This window comes from Nicotiana sylvestris, chromosome 2, assembly GCF_000393655.2.
Source record: "Nicotiana sylvestris chromosome 2, ASM39365v2, whole genome shotgun sequence".
Classification (NCBI taxonomy): Eukaryota; Viridiplantae; Streptophyta; class Magnoliopsida; order Solanales; family Solanaceae; genus Nicotiana; species Nicotiana sylvestris.
Window position 1 is genome coordinate 116,341,734 of NC_091058.1, and position 12,082 is coordinate 116,353,815.

The window sequence follows — 12,082 nt, forward strand, 5'->3', positions numbered from 1 at the left end:
CATCCCTTTTTGCCTGGGGACACTGCTTTTCATGCCCGTAGGCACCGATAGACAGGCTGAGAGCCCTCCAAGTAGGCTATCAGCTCAGCAAAAGATGTTGGTGCGCTCCATTTGTTTCGGAGTTGCTTGATTAGTTAGTATGATTTAGACGCGTATTGTTTGGTATGGCGGAACTCTGTCCCGACCTTTATGAAAGTTATGTATTCTTAGAGGCTTGTAGACAGATGTCATGTACGTAAAAGATTGTAATGCCTTGTCGGCCCATGTTTAGTACATGAGTGGCTATTTTGGTCTTATAGGCTCGTACTTCATATGTATAAGTTTGTATTCCCTCAGCTTTACTCCGGTTCATTTACCTATGATAGAATGATATGAAAGATACGTTATGTTGGTACTCAGTTGAGTAAGGTACCGGGTGCATGTCGCATCCCATCGGTTTGGGTCGTGACACACACACTGGAGCCATTAAGGTCACTACTAGAAAGTAGGACCTCTTCAAGGTAAGACAAAAAGACAACGAAATGCTCAGAGAATTCGTATCTCAATTCCAAATGGAGCAAATGGATTTGCCACTAGTCACCGATGATTAGGCTATTCAAGCTTTTACTCAATGTCTTAACTCTCAGAGTTTCGTAGCTTCACAACAGTTGAAGCAGAATTTGGTCAAATATCCAGCTGTCACTTGGACTGATGTACATAATTGTCATGCCCCAAGCTCGGGGAGCGCGAACGGCGCTTAACCGAGTGAACTCGGCCAAGCAAGCCTGTTAGACACTTTTTACCCAACTCACTTACGATCAAGAAAAGACATAATTTCATTAATTTGACAATAGGAGATCATACAGGTTCATTACTAAGCCATTTCATTAGCTACATCATTGTTAAATTTCAAAATACATACACCTTACGATTTAGTGGAACAAGAATCCAAAACATAACGTAATCCATTGACCTTCCCAACACCCACATAACGTCTATGGAGCCTCTAAGTAGATACAAAAGAGAGTGCTACAAAAGTATCGGCAGGAAGGCCCCGGCTATACCTCAAAACATGATAAGAAGGTAAACAAGAGATACAAAAGATATAGGACCCCGAAATGATGTGGGGCTCACCAAGTTAGCTGGAAAGAGGGTGCACCACTAGCTGCAATCAACTATGTCTGATATGGAACCACCTACATCCATTTAAAGATGTAAAGCCTCCGACAAAAGGGACGTTAGTACTGTCGAATAGTATTAGTATGTAAAGCTAAGCACCAATCTTAATAGAATGAACAATGAAACAAAGAGGAAGTAGTTATGATGTACAATAAGAGCTTCAAACAAATATGAAAAATATCAAGTAAGGATTACATAGTTCTCGGTTCAATTTCCATATTATTAGGTTGATAAGCATAGTGCCATGTGCCACAATTTTCAATACCACTGTGTTCCTACACGGAGTCCGATCTCAACCCGATCGGCTAGGTCATCTCATTTGAGACATCAACCATATTCACAATTTCAATCAATCATTTCTAGCACAGTTACCACCATGTGTGCGCCATGGTGTCTGCTCACGGCCCGATCGGCTAGGTCATCTCAGTTGAGACATCATCCCTTCAATCGTTCATCTCAATTCACATTTCCTTCCCATATTTTAATGCATGGCACGAGTGGCCTCATTTATTAAGTCGTTCTTGGCTCTTGGTCGTATCTTACAATCCAGGTTTCCCTTTTTATACATTCAAATAACACTATCATCAACATCAATAAAGCCTATCATATAAGGCATTGCACACATAAGGGAAAAGCTTAGAAAATCCTAATCACACGGAGGCTTTTCATATAAATTAGCATAGCAATCTTTATTCGATTCTTGACATGAATTCTTGACCTTTCTCAACACATATTCCACATTTCAAACACATTCTCAAATAGCATGATGACATGGTAAATATTTAGAACAATTATCGAACATGAATCTTTCAGCACAACACATTATGGTAGTCAATTCTAGTATGATCAATTTAGGGACTTACACCAATTACGTGAACACCAGAGGTTCGATTCTAAGAAGAAGGGGATTTAGCCATGCATACCTCAATTGAGCTCTTATAACTTTAAGATGTTTCCGAAACTATCAACTTCATTCTATTTTGCAATATAGCAGAATTGAACCCAATATTAGGAGAATGATGTATAATTCTAGCTCACTAAATCATTATATCAAACACTATGTGTTCATTATGTTTTAAGACTCGTTTTGTGTAAGATTCCATCATTCCACAACCCATCTTTTATCATTTTTAGCCCATACTCTTCCTACATTCTTTCACCACCCATGCATGTAAAACAAACAACCCTCAAGCCCATGAACCATCTTGCTAATTACCCATTTTAGTAGAATTTTTGAAATTAAGAGATAACGCATAGATTCTTACCTTTAATGTGAGGACTTAGTGAACTTCACTTGACAATTTTCAAGGATTTTTATGCAAGAATTCAGGAATAATTGGTTGAGGATCACTCTCTCACTGTAGGACTCCTTCTCTCACTCTAAAACGTTAGGAATAGGCTCAAAATGAGCCTTAGCATATGTTTTAACGACATGGGATCGGGTTTAAAATTAAGAAATTTGGAGCCCCGACACGGATCTGCGGTTGCATATGCGTCCGCATAATGGCTATGTGGCACGCAAAATGGTCGCGAAGTGGACGTCAGGGACCTAAATTTTTTGCCTCGGTCTGCAGCCAATATGCGGTCCGCAGATCTGTTCTGCGGTCGCATAATGCGCCGTAGAACCTCCCTTCACAAAAGTTCAAGAATGGTTATGTGGCCAAAGTGCAACCCGCAAAATGGCTATGCAGTCGCATAATTGGCCGCGAAAATGAACCTTAAATTTGGCCCAAAAGACTGCCTTGCTCTGCAGCCAAAATGCAGCCCACGGAGTGATTATGTGGTCGTATAATGGGCCGCAGAAATACATATTTCTGCAAAACACTTTCCTCTAACTATGTAGCATACTGTTCAATCCAAAAAGTCCGAAACAACACATAAATCTAACTTGGCACTACGAAATTCCGAGTTTTAGGAAGAATTTTGCGGAGCCTTACAATAATCGGTCTCAGTCGAGATTAGGGTCAAGGATGATCAACTGAGGGTTCCAATCGGTTCGATTTATCCTAACAGGCCGGTGGATAAAATTAAAAGGGACCTCGACCGAGAACCACGGTCGAACAGAGACCGATATCAGCCATACAGTGAAGATCAGAGAAATAACAGGCCGGGACGCAACCCCGTTCAGAATGATTGAAGGAATGATCGGGGACAGAGCTCCCGAGGGCTAATAAGCAAAAGTGGTTTCAATAGGGACGTCGGTTCCAAAGAAGCACCTTGATTGTCAGAATATAACTTCAACATAGATGTTTTTACCAGAGTATCGGCCATTGGACGTATCAAAGATACTAGATGGCCTCGACCTGTACAAACCGATCTGGCCCAGAGAAATCCAAACCAAATATGCAAGTATCATGGTACCCATGGTCATAAAGCAGAAGATTCCAGACAGCTAAAGGATGAAGTAGCCCGATTGTTCAATAAGTGCCACCTTCGAGAATTCTTAAGTGATCGGGCCAAGAATCACTTCAAAAATAGAGATTCAGGCAAATCGAGCAAGAAGAGTCGCAGCACGTGATTTACATGATCGTTGGAGGGGTCTACATTCCTCAAGGACCGATATTTAAGCACACCAAGGTGACGATCACAAGGGAAAATGAACATGGGACTACTTACCAGAAGAAACCTTGTCTTTCAACGATGAAGATGCGGAAGGGATCGAACAACCTCATAACGACGCACTGGTAATATTTGTCCTTATGAATAAAATTCAATTTAAACGTATTTTGGTTGATCCAAGTAGCTCGGTCAACATTATTCGATCGAGGGTTGTAGAACAACTCAGCCTACAAGATCAAATTGTGCCCGCAGACCGAGTACTTAACGGTTTCAACATGGCGAGCGAAACCACCAAAGGTGAGATTTTTTTGCCAGTGAACGTGGTCGGGACCATCCAAGAAACAAAGTTCCATGTAATCGAGGGAGACATGAGGTACAACGCCATGCTCGGAAGGCCTTGGATCCATAACATGAGTGAGGTACCCTCGACCCTTCACCAAGTTCTGAAATTCTTGACATCTAAAGAAGTCAAAACAGTGTACGGGGAACAGCATGCTGCCAAGGAGATGTTTGCAATTGACGAATTAATATCGATGTAAGCACTTTCTTCAGCAAAGGGATCAAACTCTAAGGGAAAGAAAGAGGCTAAATATCAACCACAAACACCAGCCTCGAACCAACCGGAAAAGCGGGATACCGATGAGGACGATGACTATGGGATACCTCGATATTTTGTAGTTCCCGATAACTCTGACGCCGCCAAATAAACAGGGTCAAAGAGCTGGAACAAATCACACTGACCGAACATCATCTAGAAAGGTATACTTAGGCACGGGGCTAACCCCTAAGCTTATGAAAAAACTTATTCATTTCCTTATAGCTAACATGAATTGCTTTGTTTGGTCCTACCTCGATATGACAGTGATCCCGCCGGAAATTACCACTCACAAGTTGATCTTGGATCCTAAATTCTGCCAGGTAAGAAGGCCCCAGTCCGAGATTAAACATGCCTTCATCAAAGACGAGGTAACCAAACTTCTCAAAATAGGATCCATTCAAGAAGTAAAGTATCCCGAAAGTCTAGCAAACGAAGTGGTAGTCCCTAAGAAGGGAAACAAACTTAGAATATGTGTAGATTATAAAGACCTAAATAAGGCATACCCCAAGGATTTTTTTCCTTTGCCTGACATCGATCATATGATTGATGCCACGATCGGCCACGAGACTCTTAGTTTTCTTGATGCCTATTCCGGGTACAACCAAATACAAATAAACCTGGAAGACCAAGAAAAAACTTCATTCATCACGAAGTATGGCACCTACTGTTATAATGTAATGCCATTCAGACTAAAAAATATTGGTGCAACTTATCAATGCCTAGTAAATCGAATGTTCGAAGAACAAATAGGGAAATCTATGGAAATTTATATCGATGACGTTCTAGTTAAATCTCTGCGAGTAGAGGACCATTTAAAGCATTTGTAAGAAACCTTCGATATACTGAGGAAGTACAATATGAAGCTCAACCGAGAAAAGAGTGCATTCAAGGTTGGCTCGGGCAAGTTTCTTGGCTTCATGGTGTCCAATCGGGGGATCGAGATCAACCCTGATAAAATCAAATCTATCGAGGATATCAAGGTCGTAGATAATATAAAGGTCGTAAAGAGGCTAACCGGGCGCATAGCCGCCCTGGGGAGATTCATTTCAAGGTCCTCAGATCGGAGTCACCGATTCTTCTTGCTGCTTAGGAAGAAGAACAATTTTGCATGGACCCCGGAATGTCAACAGGCCTTGGAAGAACTAAAGCAGTACGTATCGAGCCTGCCGCTGCTTCATACCCCGAAGATGTACGAACAACTTTACTTGTACTTGGTAGTCTCGGAGATAGCAGTAAGTGGAGTCCTGGTCCGAGAAGAACAAGGTAAGCAGTTTCCTATTTATTATGTTAGTCGGACCTTAGGTGAGGCCGAGACTAGATATCCACACTTAGAAAAATTAGAGCTTGCCTTAGTAAGTGCCTCTAGGAAACTAAAGGCATACTTCCAATGTCATCCAGTATGTGTTGTGACAACTTATCCTCTTCGAAATATCTTGCACAAACTCGAACTGTCGGGCCTGTTGGCCAAATGGGCCATCGAAATCAGTGGTTACAATATTGAGTATCGACCTCGAACCTCCATCAACTCTCAAATCTTAGCAGACTTCATGGCTGAATTTTCACCGGCCCTTGTACCCGAGGTCAAAAAGGAACTACTAATAAAATCAGGTACATCTTTGGGAGTATGGACCCTCTTTACGGACGGTGTTTCGAACGTGAAGGGGTCCGGACTAGGCATCGTACTAAAATCACCCACGGGTAATGCAGTTAGGCAGTTATTAGAACTACGAAATTGAATAACAATGAGGCCGAATATGAGGCCGTGATTGCAGGTCTCGAACTGGCTAAGAGTTTGGGAGCAAAGGTCGTAGAGGCCAAGTGTGATTCCCTCCTCGTGGTAAACCAAGTTAATAGGACTTTTGAAGTCCGAGAAGATCGAATGCAAAGGTGCTTGGATAAACTACAGACAACTCTACACCGGTTTAAGGAGTGGACCTTGCAGCATGTACCTCGAGAACAAAACAGCGAAACCGATGCTCTTGCCAATCTGGGTTCATCAATCGAAGACGACGAACTCAACTCGGGGACTGTCGTACAACTCATGAAGTCGGTGATCGAAGAAGGCCACACCGAGATAAATTCCACAAGTTTGACTTGGGATTGGATAAACAAGTACATAGAGTAATTAAAGAACGGAAAGCTCTCATCGGATCCAAAGGAATCGAGAGCCCTGTGCATAAAGGCAGCACGGTTCACTTTGTCCGAAGATGGAACGTTATTTAGAAGGATGTTCAATGGACCATTGTCAATATGTTTGGGACCGGGAGATACCGAATATGTCCTACGGAAAGTTCAGGAAGGCACTTGTGGAAATCACTCTGGTGCTGAATCATTGGCCCACAAAATAATCAGAGCAGGATACTACTGGACCGATATGGAGAAGGATGCAAAGGAGTTCATTCGAAAATGCGACCAATGCCAAAGGTATGCGCCAATGATTCACTAGCCTGGAGAGCATCTTCATTCGGTCTTATCCCCATGGCCGTTCATGAAGCGGGGAATGGACATCATCGGCCCTCTTCCATCGGCCCCAAGTAAAGCTTAGTTTATTTTATTTATGACTGATTATTTTTCTAAATGAGTTGAAGCACAGGCTTTAGAGAAAGTCAGAGAAAAAGAAGTCATAGACTTCATCTAGGATCACATCATATGTCGATTTGGGATGCCCTCTGAGATCGTGTGTGATATGGAAAGCAATTCATCGATAGCAAAGTGACTAAATTTCTCGAGGATCACAAGATTAAGAGAATCCTATCGATGCCTTATCATCCCAGTGGAAACGGACAGGCCAAATCGACCGATAAAACCATCATTCAGAACCTTAAGAAGTGGTTGACCGATGCCAAAGGGAAGTGGAGAGAGATATTGCCCGAGGTTCTATGGGCGTACCGCACAACGACGAAATCCAGTACCGAAGCAACACCGTTCTCATTAGTTTATGGAGCCAAAGCTCTAATCCCAGTTGTAGTCGGAGAACCCATCATCAGATTTTGATATGCAATAGAGAAGTCAAATAACGAGGCCATGAATACGAGCCTAGAATTGTTGGACGAAAGACGCGAAGCTGCCCTCGTTAGATTGGCCGCTCAAAAACAGCAGATCGAAAGGTACTACAATCGAAGAGCCAATCTTCGACATTTCAACATCGGGGACTTGGTGCTAAGAAATGTCACCCTCAACACCCGAAATCCAAATGAAAGAAATATGGGTCCGAACTGGGAAGGACCATACTAAGTTCTCGAAATCATCGGAAAAGGGTCTTACAAGATCGGTATAATGAATGGTGAACAATTACTGAGCAACTGGAATATATTGCACCCAAAACGATATTACTGTTAAGGTACGACCTTCTTCATTTTCATTTATATTTTAAACTAACTCCTGCAGGTGTTCGATTAGAAACAGCAATGGACTCCTCAACACGAAGACTTTAGGTCTGAAAACACGTGTTGCTCTCTTTTTTCCTTAGACCGGTTTTGTCCCATAAGGGTTTTCCGGTGAGGGTTTTAACGAGGCAACCATTGATCGTGCTAACTTAGAACAAGTCAACAGTATCGAGGCTTCTTTACAATCAACCTCGAATATTGGGGGCATTACCCTCAAACGTCAACTTTGTTGTGAGGAAATTACTTCATGGTATCAGGGCCTCGATAGGAAAATTTGTAAGGGTCAAACGGTCAAACAAACCGTGCCCGCGTAATTTGCTCGAGCCCTGGCACAAACATGTATGCATGTATAATCAATTATAAAGAGAAGTATTTTTCCTTGCCAATATATCATGCCTTAGAAAAAAAATTATACTTTACAATTTTACACTCTCAATCTATTATGGCTTAAGGGCCGATCATAATCGAAGTTCGGATAATTACCCTCACACTCGAGGACTGCCATCCGAAAAAATAAATGAGATTGAATTCATAAGACCTTTTAGGCAACTCTCGATTCTTATAGGCCACGGTTATCCCTCTCGGGGACTGACACTTCGGGCAAGCTCGAAGTAAAACGAGAAAATAAGCCCAAGGGGTAAATTCCGGACCAAAGAGACTATAACCAAATTAATATGGCTCTGAGACGTCCGAATTTTGTAACAAAACAGGCCTTCGAATCTTTCATAAACCGGTTAAAAGGGCTACCCCCGGCAAAATCATAAAAGGCTTCGATAATATCAAGCCTCGAAAACTCTAATGAGTACGAAATTGTTCAAACTCTCGAACGATTCCTTACTTCGTGCTAATGCACTGCAACCTCTGTGAACATGAATGATAAACAAAGGAAAACTTTAAAAGCCAAAAAGGGTAGAAAAGACTTATATATATGATTAAACGATCATTTTACAAAGGCCAGATCAGCCGATTACAAAAATTTACAAAGGGCTACTTTCACTCCGAGTTCGAGAAATCATTCTCACTCGATTAAAATCCTAAGGACTACCTTATTTCGAGTTCGAGCAGACCCTTACCTTGAGTTTGAGAAATCATTGACACTCGACTAAAAGCCTAAAGGCAACCTTATTTCAAGTTCGATCGGTCCCTCACTCAATCATTAAACTTAAGGGTTACATAAACTCAAAATTCGAGTTATCATTCGGGATCCATCAATTAGAAAATATTGAAAACAAGGTTTAATATCAGCCCTTACCTTTCCCAAACCATGGACCCTCGAACATAGCTTCATGATATTATGCTAAGGCATTTTGATCTTTATATGAAATAACAAAAAAAGGACGACAGATTCATAAGACATGGAAAGGAAAGAAAATTTTATATATATCAAAAATCATTTACAAGGGCAACATGGCCCGACCAGAATTCTCTACAAAGGCCAAAATGGCCCTAAAAGAAACACGAAGAAAAAAAATACAAATCCTAAGGGCCTAGTCTTCTTCGAGAGCAGCATCCTCACTCCCAGGGTCTTCCCCACTTTCGGACCCGCTCATACTCCCAGAATCGGCATCGTCAGGGAAGGCCAACACTTTGGCTTCAGCTTCAAGCTCTTTGGCACTCTCGATCTCAGCAGCAGGATAAAGCCACAAGCGTGGATCTCGAGAATCTCTCTTCGGGAATGGCATTTAGCATGCTCGACAACCCAGTTCGCTTGAACCTGAGCAACCTTGGTGACCTCCTTTGCCCGAGCCTGAGCAGCTTCAGCGTCGGTCCGATAGACTGCCACCATAACATCAGCATGGGCCTTGGCCGTTTCGATCTCCAATTTGGCCGCTACAAGTTCTATTGCCAGCTTCTCTCGATCAGAAGTTGTTGAACCCAACCGATACTAGAACTCCTCAATTTTCTTGGCTTGCACCAAGGCATCCACTTTCAAGCTTCGAAGCTAGTTCTCGGCCGAGGTCAGTTGAGCTCGGGCAGCTTTCTTCTCTGAGGCCAAGCGGTCCATCTTCTCCTTTTATCCTTATGCCTCAGCTTTTAGTGCATCTATTTCTTCACAGAGCTACTTGATCACGTCGAGTTTTTGATGGACCTACGGGTTCGAACGGTTAGCTATGATGCCTGAATTGCCATCACTAACTTCAAAAATTCTTCTTATCTGCTCCATCAGTCCAGTGTACTCTTTCTGAGCCGTTTCTAGCTCATCACGGAGACCTCTAGCTTCCTCTTCTCTTTGCTCGCTGAGAAGTTTGAAGGCATCCTTCTCCTCAGCCAGCCCCCGGATCTCGGCTTCATAACGGCTCAGTTCCCCCCGAAATTAGAGGAAAGCTTCATGATGAAGCACTGAAGCCTGCAAACATAGGAGGGAAAAGTTATACAAAGGGAGAAAAAACCTAAGTATGAAAATAGGCAGGAGAATCAGGAATTACCCGGTTTAGAGCCTGTTGGGCTTTATTGAAAACACAAGGCATTCCGACCTCATCCATCTAGGCTTGGTCCTCCTCTGTGACCAAACACTCGAGGTAGTTGGCCACCCCTACGGGGGCAATAAGAACCCAAACATCCTCCGGGACCGTGATCGCGATTGTCCGCTTGCACCTAGGAGCGGCATTTGGGGCCGGAGTTGGTCAATTTAATACTTGGGGAAGCCTCACCCAAGATTTTCTTCGGAACCTCCAAATCACTCAGGCCAGTAAAATCTTCTACCCTAGCAAAAAAACTACGAAATAGATCCTCCTCTTTGTGGGCTCTTTCCCTGTGACAAGTCTCCGCGTCCTGAGCATCACGTATCATGGAATCGGAGACTGGAGGAAACAAAGAAGAATCCCCGATCTCTATTACCCCAAGTGGGTCTTTTGAGGAACTGCCTCCATCTTGGGGAGTCTCGAGCTCAATTTCTATGCCCGGGATTCATCGCCTCTTCAACGGCCTCTTTGCCCCAAGGTAAAACATCTTCGGTCCCTTTTGGCTCGAGGACTTGGGCTAAAGTCTCCTCCTCGACCTCATTGAGCCTAGGCTAAGCAGTGTCGACTCCCACTAGCTCTGAAGTTTTTCGCGCCCCTGTGCTAGCTCGTGCACGGGCCACCAGTCCGGAATCATCTTCATTCTCTTCTTCTTGTTCACCCTCTTCGGGCTCATCCCGAAGCTTGAGGACTGAGTCTATTGTTAGAGGGATGACTCTTCCCCTACGGGTTCGCCTCTTTTTGGGCTTTTGTTCATCCAACTTCGTAGAGATCAGAGCCCCTCTCCTTTTCCGCTTTGTCTTTTGCTTCGGAGCAGACTGTTGGGGAAGGTTTTCTTCGTCACCAGATAGGGGCCTCATGGGCAAGTTCCACCTGAGACCTGCAAAAGAAGGACAAGTGAGATCGAGAAAAATTTCGGGCAGTGATCAAAGTTGTCGAGTTATACGAAAACTTACCGTGGTTTCAGGCCTCCCATCGACCTTTCACCAATTCGCGCCATGTGCTCAGCGTGTGTTGATTTCGACACTAAGCTTCTGACCCAGTTCTCGAGCTGGGGAATTGCACCCGGCATCCAGGTGATGGCTGCATCAAATAAAATGCCAATAAGAAAGGATGAAAAAGTGAAGGTAATAAGCAGAAGTTAAAAATGGAGTTATACTTATGTCTCATAATCCATTTCTCCAAAAATGGCAATTTCGGCCGGGATCAGGTCCGGGGTCTTCACTCGGACAAATTGGCCCATCCACCCCAATCCTTGTCCTTATTTATGCTCGAGAAAGCGGCTTTGGAGCTCGACATTGAAGCTTTATTAAGCCCCCTTGGTAAAGTAGGGGTTATATAAGCGTATGAGATGGTCAAGGGTGAAGGGAAGCTCGTAGACTTGGCTCACAAAAAAATGGAGCAGTATCACTATCCTCCAGAAGAAGGGGTGAATTTGTCAGAGGGTGACTTCATACTTCTTGCATAAATCCACGATGACCGGGTCGAAGGGACCCAATGTTAAAGGGTAAGTGTAAACACTTAGAAACCTTTCCACATGGGTAGTGATTGAATCCTCAGGCAAGGGCACCACCACGTGCTTGTCAACCAAGTTGCAGTCCTTTTTGACTTGGTCAAGGAGGTCACCGGTGATCGTGCATATATACCTCGGTATTGGCTCGCATCAGCCCAGAACCGAGGGGGTATTTTTAACCTTGAAGTCAGAGTTAAGGACGTACACTCCGGGAATGAATTCTTCAGGGCGTGGCTCTGTCGTTGGTTGCTCGTCGGCCGGCTGAGACGAAGAAGCTTTTTCTTTCTACGAAATGGTTTTAGATGTTTTGGCCATTTTGTTTTCGTGAACAAGGGAGAACAGAGATTGGGATATTTCATTTTTTGGGGAAAACGAACGAAGAAACTCAAAAGCTTGAAGGTAAAATGTT